This window comes from Tamandua tetradactyla, chromosome 18 (genome assembly GCF_023851605.1).
Source record: "Tamandua tetradactyla isolate mTamTet1 chromosome 18, mTamTet1.pri, whole genome shotgun sequence".
NCBI classification, from domain to species: domain Eukaryota; kingdom Metazoa; phylum Chordata; class Mammalia; order Pilosa; family Myrmecophagidae; genus Tamandua; species Tamandua tetradactyla.
The window spans coordinates 74171828-74187203 of NC_135344.1; the positions used below are offsets into that span (position 1 = coordinate 74171828).

General features: G+C 39.1%; 1 long non-coding RNA gene across 2 annotated transcripts in view; it reads right to left on the reverse strand.

The window, feature by feature from the left end:
- Positions 1-1032, reverse strand: part of LOC143662707 (uncharacterized) — a 32092-nt gene extending 31060 nt beyond the window's left edge. The window contains exons 1-2 of one of the 2 annotated variants that reach the window (XR_013165559.1): positions 934-1032; positions 631-701 (exon numbers count right to left, since the gene is read on the reverse strand). This is a non-coding gene — a long non-coding RNA (uncharacterized LOC143662707). The remainder of the gene's footprint in view (positions 1-630; positions 702-933) is intronic. The other variant, XR_013165560.1, reaches the window with a different exon arrangement.
- Positions 1033-15376: the final 14344 nt, after the last annotated feature.

Consider the following 15376-nt stretch of genomic DNA (forward strand, 5'->3'; position numbering starts at 1 on the left):
GTTTCTGGAGTTCTGTAAAAGAGGAAACATTTTGGAGAATGAAGGAGGTTCAGAGAGAGCAAAGCAGAATGACGCAGCCACAAGAAGCAGAGTCCAACCGCCAGTGAACTTTGGAGATAAAAAAGGAAAATGTCTCCTGGGGAGCTTCATGAAACAGGAAGCCAGGAGAGAAAACTAACAGATGAAACTGTGCTCACCATGTGCCTTCTCGGATGAGAGAGAAATCCTGAACTTCATTGGCCTTCTTGAACCAAGGTATCTTTCCCTGGATGCCTTTGATTGGACATTTCTATAGACTCATTTTAATTGGGACATTTTTTTTGGCCTTAGAACTGTAAACTAGCAACCTATTAAATTCCCCTTTTTAAAAGCCATTCTGTTTCTGGTATATTGCATTTCAGCAGCTAGCAAACTAAACACCTGGGAAATGGCAGGCACCATGTTGGGAATGGGGATCTTTGCTCACAGTTACAATTGTAAGCTATGGCTCATGTCCCTAAGGGCTTCCCTCACTGTGCTGCGGCAGTGAGCCAGTGTATGCGCCGTACATTCTTGTTAGATGAATTACTACATAAATGAAGGCTTCGGTGCACAACTCTCGCCCTCTGGGACACAGACTTGAATACTTACTGTTGCATGCCATACTTGGTACATTCAGAGGAGACCAGGATAAAGCAGGAGTAGGCAAGGAAACCAGCAATCTATTGTGAGGCAATGAAGATGATTTCTACACTTGAGTAGGGAAAATCAAATTGCATTCCACAGAAAGTACTTCTAGAGATTTCCTAAGGGAAAGAGCTCACACCTCGATCCATCCTTCTGTTTGGGTACAGGTTGCCCAGCTCTAGCCTTTCTCATTCACAAGAGCCAATAAGACATTCTTTGGAGTCATTGGTAGTGGAGAATTATTTTCCCACAGAGATATTCACTCACCATCGTAGAAGAGTTGAGACAACAAACAGATGAGAAGCAGTCATAGTAACCCGAGTGTACCCAATGAAAAAGGACAGGCCACTTTAAGGCCCAATGCTGTTTCTGCTATGTTTAGAGATTGTGGTGTCATAAAAGGTAAAGAACCATGGAATCATAGTGCTGGAAGTGATTTTTTAGATCATCTAAGCCAATATACAGTTGATCCAAGAATTCTCTATAAAATATGCCTGACAGTATCTGCTACTTTTACATGCTTTGAGAGTATAAGTGGGGCAGAGAGGTGGGAGAAAGTATGATAGGAAGTGGCTACTGAAACTTTTTCTGCTACCTTTAGCAGATGCGGTCAGGCATCTTACTAGCCAAGGAGAATAAAAGGGCATGGTTATAAAGAGCATTTTAAAGCAAATTTGAAGAGTGTAAAGAGCTTTTAAAGCAAACCATGTGCTGTGCATGATACGAGGTGCTATAAATGCAGTCTCAGTCCATTTTATAAATGAGGAAACAAGGATCTCATACCTAAGTGTCAACCATCTCCTGGGTGTCAAGTGGAGCCTTTAAGGGCTTGCACAGCAAGGACACATCTTCTTCCTAAAGACATGCTTCAGAATGGCAAGAAGTCTCCCAAAACAGGACACTCGTCATTGTACATTGTACAAATAAAAATTGAGTTGGACCATTCTACCCTTGTTTAAAAGAAATGATCAAAACCAAACTCTTTAATGATCTGCTGTAGAGTTTTGTCATCAACCTTTCTCCCCTCTTTTGAAAGTTGAGACAATATTTCCATATTTTCCAACTTTGGGCACCTCTCCCCCTCTTTTTGACACCGCAAATATTACCAACAATGAAATCAAATGCATGTCGTCAATTCTCTTGTCTCATGAATAGTCTTAAGAATCATGAAGAAAACATTCCAAAGATGGATTTTTTATCCCCTCAGTTGTTTAAGAAATTTCTAATTTCTATTCAATTTAACAAACTTCCAATCATGCTAAAAAAAATAAAGGCAAGTCAACTCTATTCATGCCCACATTATTTATTTTCGAGTTCAAATTTTAAATTGTATATTACTGAAAATTCTTCTCAGGAAATGCATCCTAGACCAGTTTCACTGTTTGCCAAGTTGGATGTAGCCAACAGATGAATTGGGTGTTTACAGTTTAAAGAGACTGTAGCCATTGCCCCCCAGTGGCAGTCCCTCCATGCACCCTCACTGGTCTTTCTCTGTCTAAAGTATAGTGTGTGATGGTTGATATCGGGAAATTGTTATTAATACTCAGAGATTGGGACTCCTTAACAAGGCACCATCCAGATAGGACTCCAGTGAACATCTGGTTTGATCCCCTGGGTCACCAAAACAAGTTCAGATGGAGAAGCCCTCCTCTTACCCATTATACAAATACACAGAGCATAAAAGTAAAATAATGACAATAAAAATAACAATGAGAAGGAAAAAAAGTGGAGAGAGAGAGACAAACATGCATGATGGACTCCACTAGAAAGAAAACAAAAGAAATAGAAGAAATTCAAATATAACTTAAAAAGAAATTTCCCAAGTGCTTTCCATTAAGGAATTGGGAAACACATGTGAATAAATCACTGTAGAATGTGGCCCAGATCCAAGAAAGAAAAATGTGAAAAAAATGCAGAATCCAACAAGGCAGTAAGGAGGTTAATTGAATCGATCATGTCACACAGCAGTTCACAAAATAAATTGGCTGCAACCCAAGGATGGTAAGGAGTTCCAGCCATCCAGGTTAGGAGATATCCCATCCATCCCTGATAAAGCCTGGAGAAGATGAGTGGTGGACACATGACAAGTTGTGTTGGAAAATTAAGTCCTACCAAAAAAGTGAGGTTCTTTGCCAATCTCACAGTGGTATCTGCCTATCTGAAAAGACTGAGCATGCCATCTGGGGCTTGGACACAAGGCCACCACTAGCACCACTATAAAATGACTTTATACAGATTAGAAAAGATACCAGCTCTAGGAGAAAAAGTTGATTAATTAAGAGACATCCTTTGAGCTATACCAGTTAGAGAAAAAAACAGCTGCTCTGGGCAAAACAATTAGTCAAAGTGCCCTTCCTCCAGGATGACTGAAACCCTAGCTGGGGCTGTGGTTTGACAAAGCATACACTGGATTTCAGTCCCTGTGATGCCACCTGGGCAGATATCTCATGCAGGGCATGATTGGAAAAACTGTACCTGCCTTCTCCACTTGAATGGGAGTCTCCCAGAAGTGTATGGCCCCCAAAACATGCCTGCTGGGCTCAGATCCTTGATGGAAAAGCAATTGCAATGAGATCTTGAATTTTTAGTCCAGAAAATTTCAGTCAACCTGAAAAGAGGAGGTAAAGTGACTCCTCTTTGTTGGATAAGGAAACGTATAAGTGCATGGGCCTTAAAAAACAAATACAGAAATAAAGTAATTCAAACTTATAAGACTAATGCTTTGTATTAAATTTGTATATACAAATAGAGTGATAAAATGGTTGTCTTCAAATTAGATTTTAAAAATTGCAGCTTGAGTCGACTATTCATTTACACCAACTAACCCATAAATAGTTCTTTCTGCACATAAAATCTCTGCTCAAACACTAAAAAGAATTCCATGAAAAAATTAGTAAAAGAGGATTGAAAAAAACCAGGTTGAGATGAACTATAGAATTGAATCGCAAAACCAATAAATAGATTAGAAACAGCAAGAATAAGAGTCAGAAATAAATTATGGCATAAAAGAGTAGCTTAAAACAATCCAAGTAAATGTAAGTGAAAAAAAAACAATCATTTATGACAAAGAGAATATAATAGGTATGAAATTAGTAGTCTTAAAGAAAAAGCCAGCAAATGAAAAAGCCAGGAAAATACATCAAGAATTTTTTTTTTCCTAAAATGCAGAAAGAAGAGTCCTATAGATCGTAGGAACACATGTTCAAGAAAATTGATACAAAATGATATAGTGAAACTTATTATTCAGGTTATCATTAACCTTCAAGATGAAAATCAAGAATTCTTCAGTCATCCAAATTGAAGCAGCTAGAGAATATCAGACTGGTCTCCTACTTTTCTGCCCAAATACAAAGAAGCAAAGTTATAAGGAAAAGAAAGTATGACCCAAGAATTTTATGCCCAACCAAGGTGCCCTTCAAGTACAAAGATAATAGGTCAAAAGTCCTGAACACGAAATAACTCAAGAAATAGGTGGTAATGAAACCAGCCAACCACAAGCTGAGTAGGGAAACTGAGGACTAATATTTGATGCCAGAAGCTAGTGAAGCAATTGCTTACAAGATTCTAAGAGAAAGTGATCCTGAAATTTGGTTGCCAGCCAAATTTTCCTTTCAAGTGTTTAAGAATGAAATCCAGCCAACCAAGTGATAAATCAAAATAATGTCACAAGGACTAGAAAAGCTACAGTAAAAGAAGAAATGGTATAAGGAACCATTGACAAATAGAACTAAGACTAAACAAGCTATGGCTACAAAAGGTGATATAAATGGCATGAAACATAATGGGAAAAATCATAACAGACATAAGAGGGAGGCTGGAGGCGGTGTAAAATTACAGGCACACCTTACAAATATTGTGGGCTTAGCTCCAGACCACCACAATGAAGCAAATATAGCAAAAAAGCAAGTCACACACATTTTTTTGCTTTCTGAGTGCATATAAAAGTTATGTTTACACTATACCATAGTCTATTAAATGCGCGATGGCATTATGTCTAAAAACACAATGGACAGACTTTAATTTAAAAATAATTTATTGCTAAAAAATGCTAACCATCATCTGAGCCCTCAGTGAGTCGTAATCTTCTTGCTGGTGGTGGGTCTTGCCTTGAGATTGATGATTGCTGACCGGGCAAGTTGGTGGTTGCTGAGGGTTGGGTTGGCTGTGGTAAGTTCTTAAAATAAGACAATGAATTTTGTTACATTGTTTGTCTCTTCCTTTCATGAAAGATTTCTTTCTAGCATGCCATGCGGTTTGATAGCATTGTACCCACAGTAGAACTTCTTTCAAAATGGGACTCTGGGGGTACAAGGGTAGTTCAGTGGTAGAGTTCTTTCCTGCCATACTGGAGACCTGGGTTTGATTCCCAGCCCAACCACTTTCCAAAAAAAAAGAAGAAGAAAGAAAAATTCAACAAATGGGGCTGCAATAACAGGATGGTCACAGAGAAAAGGCATGAGATGTGATTCCTACCATACAGCACACACACATAAAAAAAAATTGGAGTCAGTCCTCCAAAACCCTGCTACCTCTTTATTAACTAAGTTTATATAATATTCCAAATCCTTTGTCATCATTTCAGCAATATTCATAGCATCTTCAGCAGGAATGGTTTCCATCTCTAGAAACTACTTTCTTTGCTCATCTGTAAGAAGCAACTCTTCATTTGTTAAAGTTTTCTCATGAAATTGCAGCAATTCAGTCACATCTTCAGGCTCTACTTCCAGCTCTAGTTCCACATCTGCCACGACTTTCTCGACTGAAGTCCTGAACCCCTCAAAGTTATCCATGAGGGTAGGAATCAACTTCTTCCAAACTCCTATGAATGCTGTAATTTGGTGTTCTCCCATGAATCATGAATGTTCTTCATAGCATCTAGAATGGTGACTCCTTTCCAGAAGGTTTGCAATTGACTTTGCCCAAATCCATCAGAGGAATCACCATCTAGAGCAACAATAGCCTTACAAAATATGTTTCTTAAATAATAAGACTTGAAAGTCAAAATGACTCCTTGATCCCATGGGCTGCAGAATGGATGTTGTGTTAGCGGGCATGAAAGCAACATTCATCTCATTGTACATCTTCATCCAAGCTTTTGGGTCACCAGGTGCATTGTCAATGAGCAGTAATAACTTGAAAATTATCTGTTTTTTCTGAGCAGTATGTCTCAACAGTGGACTTAAAACGTGCAGTCAACCATATTGTAAGCAGATGTGCTAACATCCAGGCTTTCCCATTTATAGAGCACAGACAGGGTAGATTTAGCATCATTCTTAAGGGCCCTAGGATTTTCAGAATGGTAAATGTGCACTGGCTTCAACTTAAAGTCGTCAGCTGCATTAGCCTCTAGCAAGAACATCAGGCGGTCCTTTGAAGCATTGAAGCCAGGCGTCGATTTCTCCTCTCTAACTATAAAAGCTCTAGATGGCATCTTCTTCCAGTATAAGGCTGTGTCATTTACACTGAAAATCTGTTGTTCATCATAGCCACTTTCATCAATTATATTAGCTAAGGTCTTCTGGAAAACTTGTGCAGCTTCTACATCGGCACTTGCTGCATCATCTTGCACTTTCATGTTATGGACAAGACTTTCCTTAAACCTCAGGAACCAACCTCTGCTGGCTTCAGCGTTTTCTCCTGCAGCTTCCTCACCTCTCTCAGCCTTCATTGAATCGAAGTTAGGACCTTGCTCTGGATTAGGCTTTGGCTTAAGGGAATGTCGTGGCTGGGTTGATCTTCTATCCAGACCACTAAAACTTTCTCCATATCAGTGATAAAGCTATTACTTTAAATTAAAATTAAAAGTGATATCTCTTATCATTCATGTGTTCACTGGAGTAACACTTTTAATTTCCTTCAAGAATCTTTCCTTTTCATTCACAACTTGGCTAATTGTTTGGCCTAAGAGGCCTAGTTTTGGCCTATCTTGGTTTTCAACGCACTTTCCTCCTTAAGTTTACTCATTCTAGCTTTTGATTTAAAGTGAGAAATGTGCAACTTTTCCTTTCACTTGACCACTCAGAGGCCATTGTAATGTTATTCATTAGCCTAATGTCAATATTGTTGTGTCTCTGGGAACAGGAAGGCCAGAGGCGAGGGAGAAAAGGGGATGACTGGGTAATAAAATAGTCAGAACACATACAGAGCATTTATCCATTAAGTTCATCTCTTATATGGGTGATGTTTGTGCTACCTCCAAGCAATTACAATAGTAATATCCAAAATCATCTATCACAGATCACCATAACAAATATAATAACAATGAAAAAGTTTGAAATATTGGGAGAATTACCAAAAGGTGACAGAGAGACGTGAAGTGAACACATGCGGTTGACAAAATACTTGCTTAATGCAAGGTTGCCACAAACCTGCAATTTGAAAAAAATACAATATCTGTGAAGTGCAATAAAATGAGGTATGCTTGTACTCAATGTTCCATTTTCCACAGCAGGGAAAGTCCATCTATCTACCTAAAATTGAAACGTAGTTTAAAGCAATTAATGACTCCTCTCACCTAACGTTCCCCCTTAGCTTTTTCATTCATAGTGGTAGGATTTCTTTTAAGGAAGGCATCTTTATGGTGAAAAACATTGATTGGAAGTTATGAAATCCTTTTATTTTCACATTAGTTTCCATTTAATTTAAGAAAAAAGTAAATTGAATTATTTTTACTTAAATATAGAATACACAGCATGACCTCATGTTTATAAGATGATACTTATAAATCTGTCTATACTTTTCTCTGTACATATTCATAGACAGATGGCTGAAAATTTGTTCACATGATTCTAATGATAGCTAATTCTTTAAGATGAGATTGGAAGTGATTTTTAAACTTTCTTCTCGTATTTTTCTGCATTGCATGAATTTTTATAGCACAGTCAGTTTTTAAAACTTTTTTTATTGTATAATATAGCAAATATACAAAGAAAAGAGAAAAAAGCAGTAATTTTCAACAAGTAGTTACAGAACAGATCCCAGAGTTTGTCATAGGCTACCATTCCATCATCTCAGATTTCTCCTTCTAGCTGATACAGAACACTGGAGGCTAGAAGTTTTTTTTAATCATCACAATCAACTTTTTTTCCCTTTTATGAAATAACTTACTCAAAAAAACAATAAATTTCAAAGTACATTGTAACAATTAGTTGTAGAACAGATTCCAAGGTTGGTATGGGTTGCAATTCCACAATTTTAGGTATTTAGTTCTAGCTACTCTAAGATACTGGAGACTTAAAGAAAGATCAATATAATAATTCAGCAATCATACTCATTTGTTACACCCAACCTTCTCTGTGTAACTCCACCATCACCTTAGCTCTTTCTCCCACTCTTTAGGGGTATTTGGGCTATGCCTTTTCTAACTTATATTGCAATGGGCTGTCGATAATATGGGATGGGGGATGAAACTAGTTGATGTTCTGGATGGTCATTTTTCATAAAAGCATAAAGTAATTATTTTTATAGGAAATAATTGTTCTCAAGGGATTGAAAAATTGATGAATGGGAAGGGAGAGGGCTGAACACCAATTCTCAGTTTAAATAGCTCCCCCACATACCCAGAACTAATCTTAAAGACAAGCAGAGAAGACATTTCCCTATATTGTGTGATTGGAAGGACACCAAAAGATACCACCCCATCCAAAATTGTTGGATTGTCAACTATGGTTGTGTCAACATAAATTCATTTATCAGATCCCCTTCCAACCTGGTGGCTGCTGGAAAACAAAGATCCAAAGGAATGAGAGCTATAAGATGGCAGCCTGCATGAGCAAGGAAAGCTAGGTCAAGCTTAATAGTTGTGTCTCCAGCACTGAGGCAATGAAAGCTGAAGAAGGTGAAGGAAGTAAGCCAAAGCAAAATGAAACAAGGATTGGCATCTGCCAACCAGAGATCCCAAAGACTGAATATAGTACAAAACGGAACCAGTTTGAGAAGCAAAGTCAATTAAGAAAGAAGGAACAGATAAGAGGTAAGAGTAAAAGTTGGCATGAGTACTCCTAAGAGTGATTTCCTCTAAGCAAGAGCTATTTGCTGGACCTTTCTTTGGATGTCCCCTGGCTCACATGAAAGACTCAACTCACTGATTTTGATTTCTGAGAAAAGTCATGATAAGGCTAAAATATTGGGCATGTTCTAAGATGAGCTAACTTGGATGGGGTCCCATAAATGTCCTTGGAGCAGCAGGGAAAGTTTGGGTCTCCACTGGGCGTGGGGCACAGTGTTACTTTGAAAGGAGATGTTTGTAGAGGGGGACTTAGGGTGACCCCCAAAATCCAGCTAATCCTGTCCCCCTTGAAAGTGCAGGACACATGACTTGTAGTAAGTCAAGGCAAAGATGCCCAAGAGCCAATAGAAGAGGTATGTTCAGATGTCAAGCAAGTGGTCTCCTTTTGATCTAGGTGAAGGAACATATCTGTGCCAGTCATTGCATACACAGCCACTTCCAAGACCCTCCTCTGTTTTTGAATCTTAATCTGGTTATCCCTGGCCAAAGGCATAAAGCTTGCCTGGCCCCTGTTTGCACAGCAGCAGAACAGGAATTGTATGGAGTGTCTATTAAGTCGACTGACTCATGCTGAAACTTGGGATTTATTTTCAATTAGCAAGGACGTTAAGTGGAAGGTGTCCCTCGGGCAGCCTCGAAACACTCCCACTGTGTCAACAGGGTTCACATGGATTGTGTTTGGAAGCACTGTTACACAGCGGGCCAAAAACAGAGAAGGGATTAATTTCAAGCAATAGAGATTCATTTAAAAGCCAATATTAGTCACTTTTAGTGTACACCCAAAGACCCACAAAGGCCAAGTATGCATGCTGTCTCGTTGATGTGAAACTTGGAGCAAAGATTAGAAAAAACAAGCATGCAAAGGGTCAGTCCAGGGGTAAAAAGGCATGAATGAAATACAATACATGGTGCTTTCCCTCTGGAAAGAGGAAGGATGTCTCCCTCAAACAGGACCCAGAACTACAGAGGTTTCTAAGCACAACTGATAAAAACAGCTTTCCATTTTCACTTGTACTGTCATCCTCACTATAATGACCACACAAACATACACCTACCAGCTAGGAGTATTTTCAAAAGATCACATAAATAGGACTAATGAATTAAAGAGGCTGTATAGTACAATCAAGATATTTCTAGTTATAGCTCTGCCACTAATTATAAGGCATAACCTTGACCTATCACTTAAAATTTTAAGGTCTAGGCTTCCTCAGCTATATAAGGGTTGTTTCTCTCAGCATCCACTCGGCCCCCAAACCACAAACCTTCGAGGCCTCCTGCACTTTTGGGCGCCCACATGGTCAATGAGTCTATTGAGCTTTGTCTCCTGAAATACTCTGCTTCATTTCCTCCCCATCTACTTACCACCACAGCCCCCTGCCAGGATCCTCACTGGAGCTTCCTTCCTCTCCCAGTCTTTCATCCATAGGACATTCAAAGTTGTTTTTCTAAAATATAAGCCTTATTATTCTCCTCTGCTTAAGGTCTGGGGCTTACCAACATCAGCGTGAGAATCCTGCCCAACTCTCTGGCCTCATCCTCTGCTTTTCCCAGGTCACCCACAGTCCCAGTTTGCTCAGAACTGTCCTGGTTTTAGTCCTGCATCCTGGGAAACCATTCAGCCCAGGACTGAGCCTACCAGAGCCTTCTTTACAGCTCCAAGGGCCATTTGTAGTTCCCAAAGACTTCATATCTGGGCCTTCACTCTTGGCATTTTGTCTGCTTAGAATGGTTCTCTGTCCTTTTTCTCCTAAAAAACCCAGCCAAGCACCTCTTTCCTTATAGCAGAGGTTCTCAGAGGGTGGTCTCCTAACCTGCAGCATCAGCAACACCCATGAACTTTCTAGAACTGCAAATCCCCACCCCAGGCTTACTGAACCAGGAACTCTGGGGTTAGGCCCAATGCTCTATGTTTTACCAAATCCCCCAGGCCATTCTGATGCATGATGAAGTTTAAGAACCACTCACTGTTATAGGAAAATTTCTCTGAGCAATGACCCCTCCCCAAAAGCAGAATTTCCAGTTCTCTTCTTTATATTACCGTGAGCTTGGTTCATATTCTTGTTATTGAATTGATCACACTGAATTACGATTATTTGCTAGCACGTCTGTCTCCCCAGGTAAACTATACATTCCTGGAAGGCAGTCTCCATATTCTGTTGCTTTCCAGGTAATATCAGTTTAAGTTTATGCATCCTTGGAAATTTTAATTCTTTCATTAAAGGAACAAACTTATTAAATTATATTTAGTTTCCTAAGTCACGTCATGCTGGAGAGAAATGTGTAATCTCAGGACAAAGAATGTCAGAGAATGAAAAAGAGCAGGTGCTAATATGCTTGATGTGAAGCCTCTGTTTGGGTACATGTCACCCTAATTCTCATCAAAAGCCACAAATAAATCTTTGTTACCCTCATTTAATTGGAGTGATAGACATTCTTTTCCTGCTCCAAGGATTATCACCACTTTTCAAAATATCTTATCCCTTGAACTCCAGGCTGCCTGCTGAGAGTTTTCAATGTAGAAAATGTCTGCAAGACTAAACCTTGATTGAGAACATTTTGCAGCCCCTGATTTTGCACTGTCTTTGTGCCAGGAAGAACCCTCACTTTTGGTCTCAATTAAAAACACTGCCACATGTCTGCTATTAATAATGACAGCAATTTACTTCTGTTGAAATTGAAAGCCTTCAATTCACTTTGAAAAACCTAAATGCATTTCACATGGTTTACAGACATGTTTCAAAGCTTTCTTCTCTTTTACAGTTTTTTTTTTTTGCCTTTTTTTTTTTAAGTAGACTTTGTCTTCAAAGTTTGCAAATGCCATTTGGTGTCTGAAGATTTAGATCTAAACATACACACATGTGTTTATGGATGTGTTTGTGTTTATATTTATATTTTTATATTGTGCTCAACCAAATAGTTTTGCTTCTTAGGGCAATTGCTATTATCCATGTGAATATAATTTAACTGGCTTTTTTTCCTAGCATTTTTACTTGACATTTTAAAAGTCAGTGAAATAGTATGAAAGAAAAGTAAAGAAAACTTGCAATGAAGAAACACAATTGTTTTCAGCAAACCACATGTGACATTTTAGATGTATGAATTTATACGGTATTGTCTTGAAAGAGCATACAACTGGAGAGGTTGTTTTAAGTAAATCATTAGAAAAGCTAAAACAATTAACTAACACTCATTAAAGATGTAGGAATAAAAGATGCGATCTAAATCACATCATACGTTTTAAAATTAACATTTAAAGAACATATTATATTAGAAAGAATTATGCCCACCCCCAAACAAGCACATATGTTCAAGGGGAGTGAGTCAGGAAAAGACACCTGGAAATTATTAGAGGCAGAGAATTCCCTAAAATTCAATAGGAGGCAAATCCTGTACCAATGCTTTGGATTTCTGAAGGATTCAGAAGATTTAAGATCAAAATTAAGTAGAACATTTTTAAGGTAATAACTCTGAAAATCTAGTTAAAAAAAATTCTGCTAAAGATATTATTGACAAAGCTTAGGATTTTGTTGGGAATTCATTCCGTTTGACTGTTTGCATTTGTCATATTATTGAATAACTGGCTTAGCTGTCCCATGTTGCTGAATAGCCCCAAAATGCATTGATATGCAATCACATAATTAACTACTATCTAGTTAATTAGGAAATTTTCTCTCTATATGATGGATCCATTGAGCAGTTTCCTTTATTCTTTTATGTGTCCTTTAGTAAAAGAGTGATTAGTACATCGTAGATGTTCAATAGATTGAATTATTGCAAATTCCTAACACATATTGTCTTTTTTAGTTAACCTTGTGTTTAGCTGTTGAACAAATATTTCAGGCTGATTCAGGTCAGCTGTATACAAAGGGGCATGATTTCTAAGAAGTACAAAGATGTTGAAGTGGAACTTAATAAGAGTGTAGTTGCCAGTTAGATACACTGATTGAAGGTAAGCAGGTAAAGAGATTGAAAACCCCAGTGCTGCTGTATTGCTATCTCCATAGAGTTCTCTACTTAAAAAAATATATATTAATCATAAAGAGCTAAATTAAAATAACTAGACTATAGGAGAATAGATACACTTGACCTCCATTTGCATTTTTTACCCTCTTTGCCATAGTTTCTTACATCTGCCTAATATTTTATATTCATGCCAATTGTTCTCTATTCTTTCAATACACTGAAATTGCTTGAATAAAGCACAATTCCTGACATCGTGGAACTTACAACTTAGTGAGATATATGAAAAATGAATGAGGACAGGACAAAGTGATAAGAACTATGACAGAGATATGATCAAGTTACACTGGGAGTAGTCAGGCAGGCTCCCTGGAAGACTAGGGTTCATGGAATTCTCCTGAAGGAGAGGATGCTATGGCTGAGCCTAGAGGTAAATGCCTTCAACAAGTGTTTATTGTTCCCCATCTGTGCCAGGCACTGCTTTAGGGACTGGGGATAGGAGCTGAACAGGGCACAGGATGTCATTCTTCTGTTTAAATTCTTCAGTGATTCAACACTATAGCCAAGGTCCCTTCCATATAAAAGCCATCCATGCCATTTCCTCCCTGGACTTCTTTAACTTTCTCCCAACACAGCCACCTAAGCCTCACTTCTGTAACTCTAAAGAGAGACAGAGATAGAAAGACAAGAAAGAAAACAGCAACAATCTGCTTATGGTTCCCCAGACTCACCATTGCACTTATTGCCTTGATGCTTTTATTGATATTTTCCCTCCTCCTTTAATGCTCCTGCCACCTTTCTTTCTCAGCTGACTCTGATTACCCTTAAAAAGGAGATGGCATCTTCTCAAGAAGCCTTCCCAAAATGCTCAAGTTGAATGAACATACCCAAGTCTGTCTTCCCCAGGTCCCACTTATGACATTCCGGGGCCCTGGTCTCTTTGCATGTCATTCCCTCCTCCCGACTCAACAGGTACCTCAGGAACAAGGAAATTATTGTCTTCATCTTTAAAGCACCGTTGCTTAGAAAGTCTCCAGGTATATACTAGGTGATCAGTAAATCTCTATTTAACTGAATTCTTAACCCAGCCACCAGAATAATCTTCTAAAATATAAGTCATACCATATCACTTCTCTGATCAAAACCTCCCGGTTCTCCTCATTTCACTAGAAAACAGGCGAAGACCTGAAGGTATCTACCACGTCTCCCATGGCCTAGCCACCACTTCCTCCCTGGCATCATCTACTATTCATCCCCTTGCTCACACTCTCCCAGCCATTCTGACCTTGTAGCTCTTCCTTGGGCATGCACTATGTGCTTCTACCCCTAGACCTTTCCTTCCAAGTTCCTTCCATATGAAACCTTCCCCCTAAATACTGGCACAACTCCCCTCTCTCACCTCCTTCAAGTTTGTGCCCAGGTATTACCTTCTTGGTAAGACTTCCTTCACATCCCTATTCAAGACTGCAACCCTTACCTCCAGCATTCCTAATCCCATTTTCTGCAGTATTTTTCTTCTTTGTACTTAACCACTGTCTAACATAATATATATGCTTATTAACTATGTTTATTGAGCAGAGATTTATATATTTTGTTCACTGGTTTATTATCAGCCTCTAGGACAGTACCTGATACACCAGTAGGCATTGGACACATATTTTTTTCAATGAAGGAAGGAATGAATAACTGCATTGAACTGGCCCAGAATACAAGAGCATTCCTATAAACTCAAGCTGTCTCCATGATTTTGTGCAGAGGTAATATTTACTGTGTATCTACTGTGTTCCAAGGACTTGCCTAGAGATGATGTCAGTTCATCTTTACAGTTCCCTCAGAGATGATGTACCCCATTTTTTCAGAGAAAGAAACTGACACTCAGAGATGTTTTGTAACTAATCCAAAATCGCAAAGCTAATACATGATAGTCGAGATTTCATCAGGTCTCCTGCCTCTATACCCAAGCCTCTTTCTACCACACATAACAGGTGAAGGGACATTTTGACATGTGAAATCATTCCTCAGTTTTGAGGGTGTGGGAAAGTGGACATCCTTTCCTATGGACACAAAACCAGTGGCATCATTTAGGATATAAGGGGACTTCCTGTCTTGCTTAGTAACCAAAGGCATGTGTTCAATCTGTCACTGACATGTAGGAAAGATATTATTTCCTGATGCCCAGGAAGATAGCAGAATTCTCCAGGGAGTCCAGAGGACATTTTCTCGGGTCCTTATAGTGGACATTTGTGTTTTTCTTTAGCCTCCCAGCATATGGTCCCCATTCCTATGATTAGCAGGGACCCATTTCCCATATAGAAACCAGAAATGCCAGTCTGTCTTCCTTGCAGGTAAGTCTCAGGCTTGTGACCAGGTGCTACCAAACCACTCACCCACCCCAGCTTTGCACCAGAAGCTTGTGGTGACAAGAAAGTTCCTCTAGAATCCATTCTGTGTAGTTGGGGAAGCAGGGGAAGAGGGTTCCAGTAGCCATTCCCAAGTGCATCCACAGGGAATCTACACTGGCCCATTTACCCATTGTGGGGTCAAGTCTATCAGACCAGCTCAGACCCCTGATGGGGACAGTACTACTGACCCATCCACTCCCAGCCTTGGAATGAATCTGTGAGTCCATGATATCTTTTCAACTATCACCCACTCTTCTGTTGAGATTTGCTGGAGTTGGCTTCTGTGGCTTTACAACCAAGAGTCCTAGCTAATACCTTTTTTCAGGTCATCTCCAGGCAA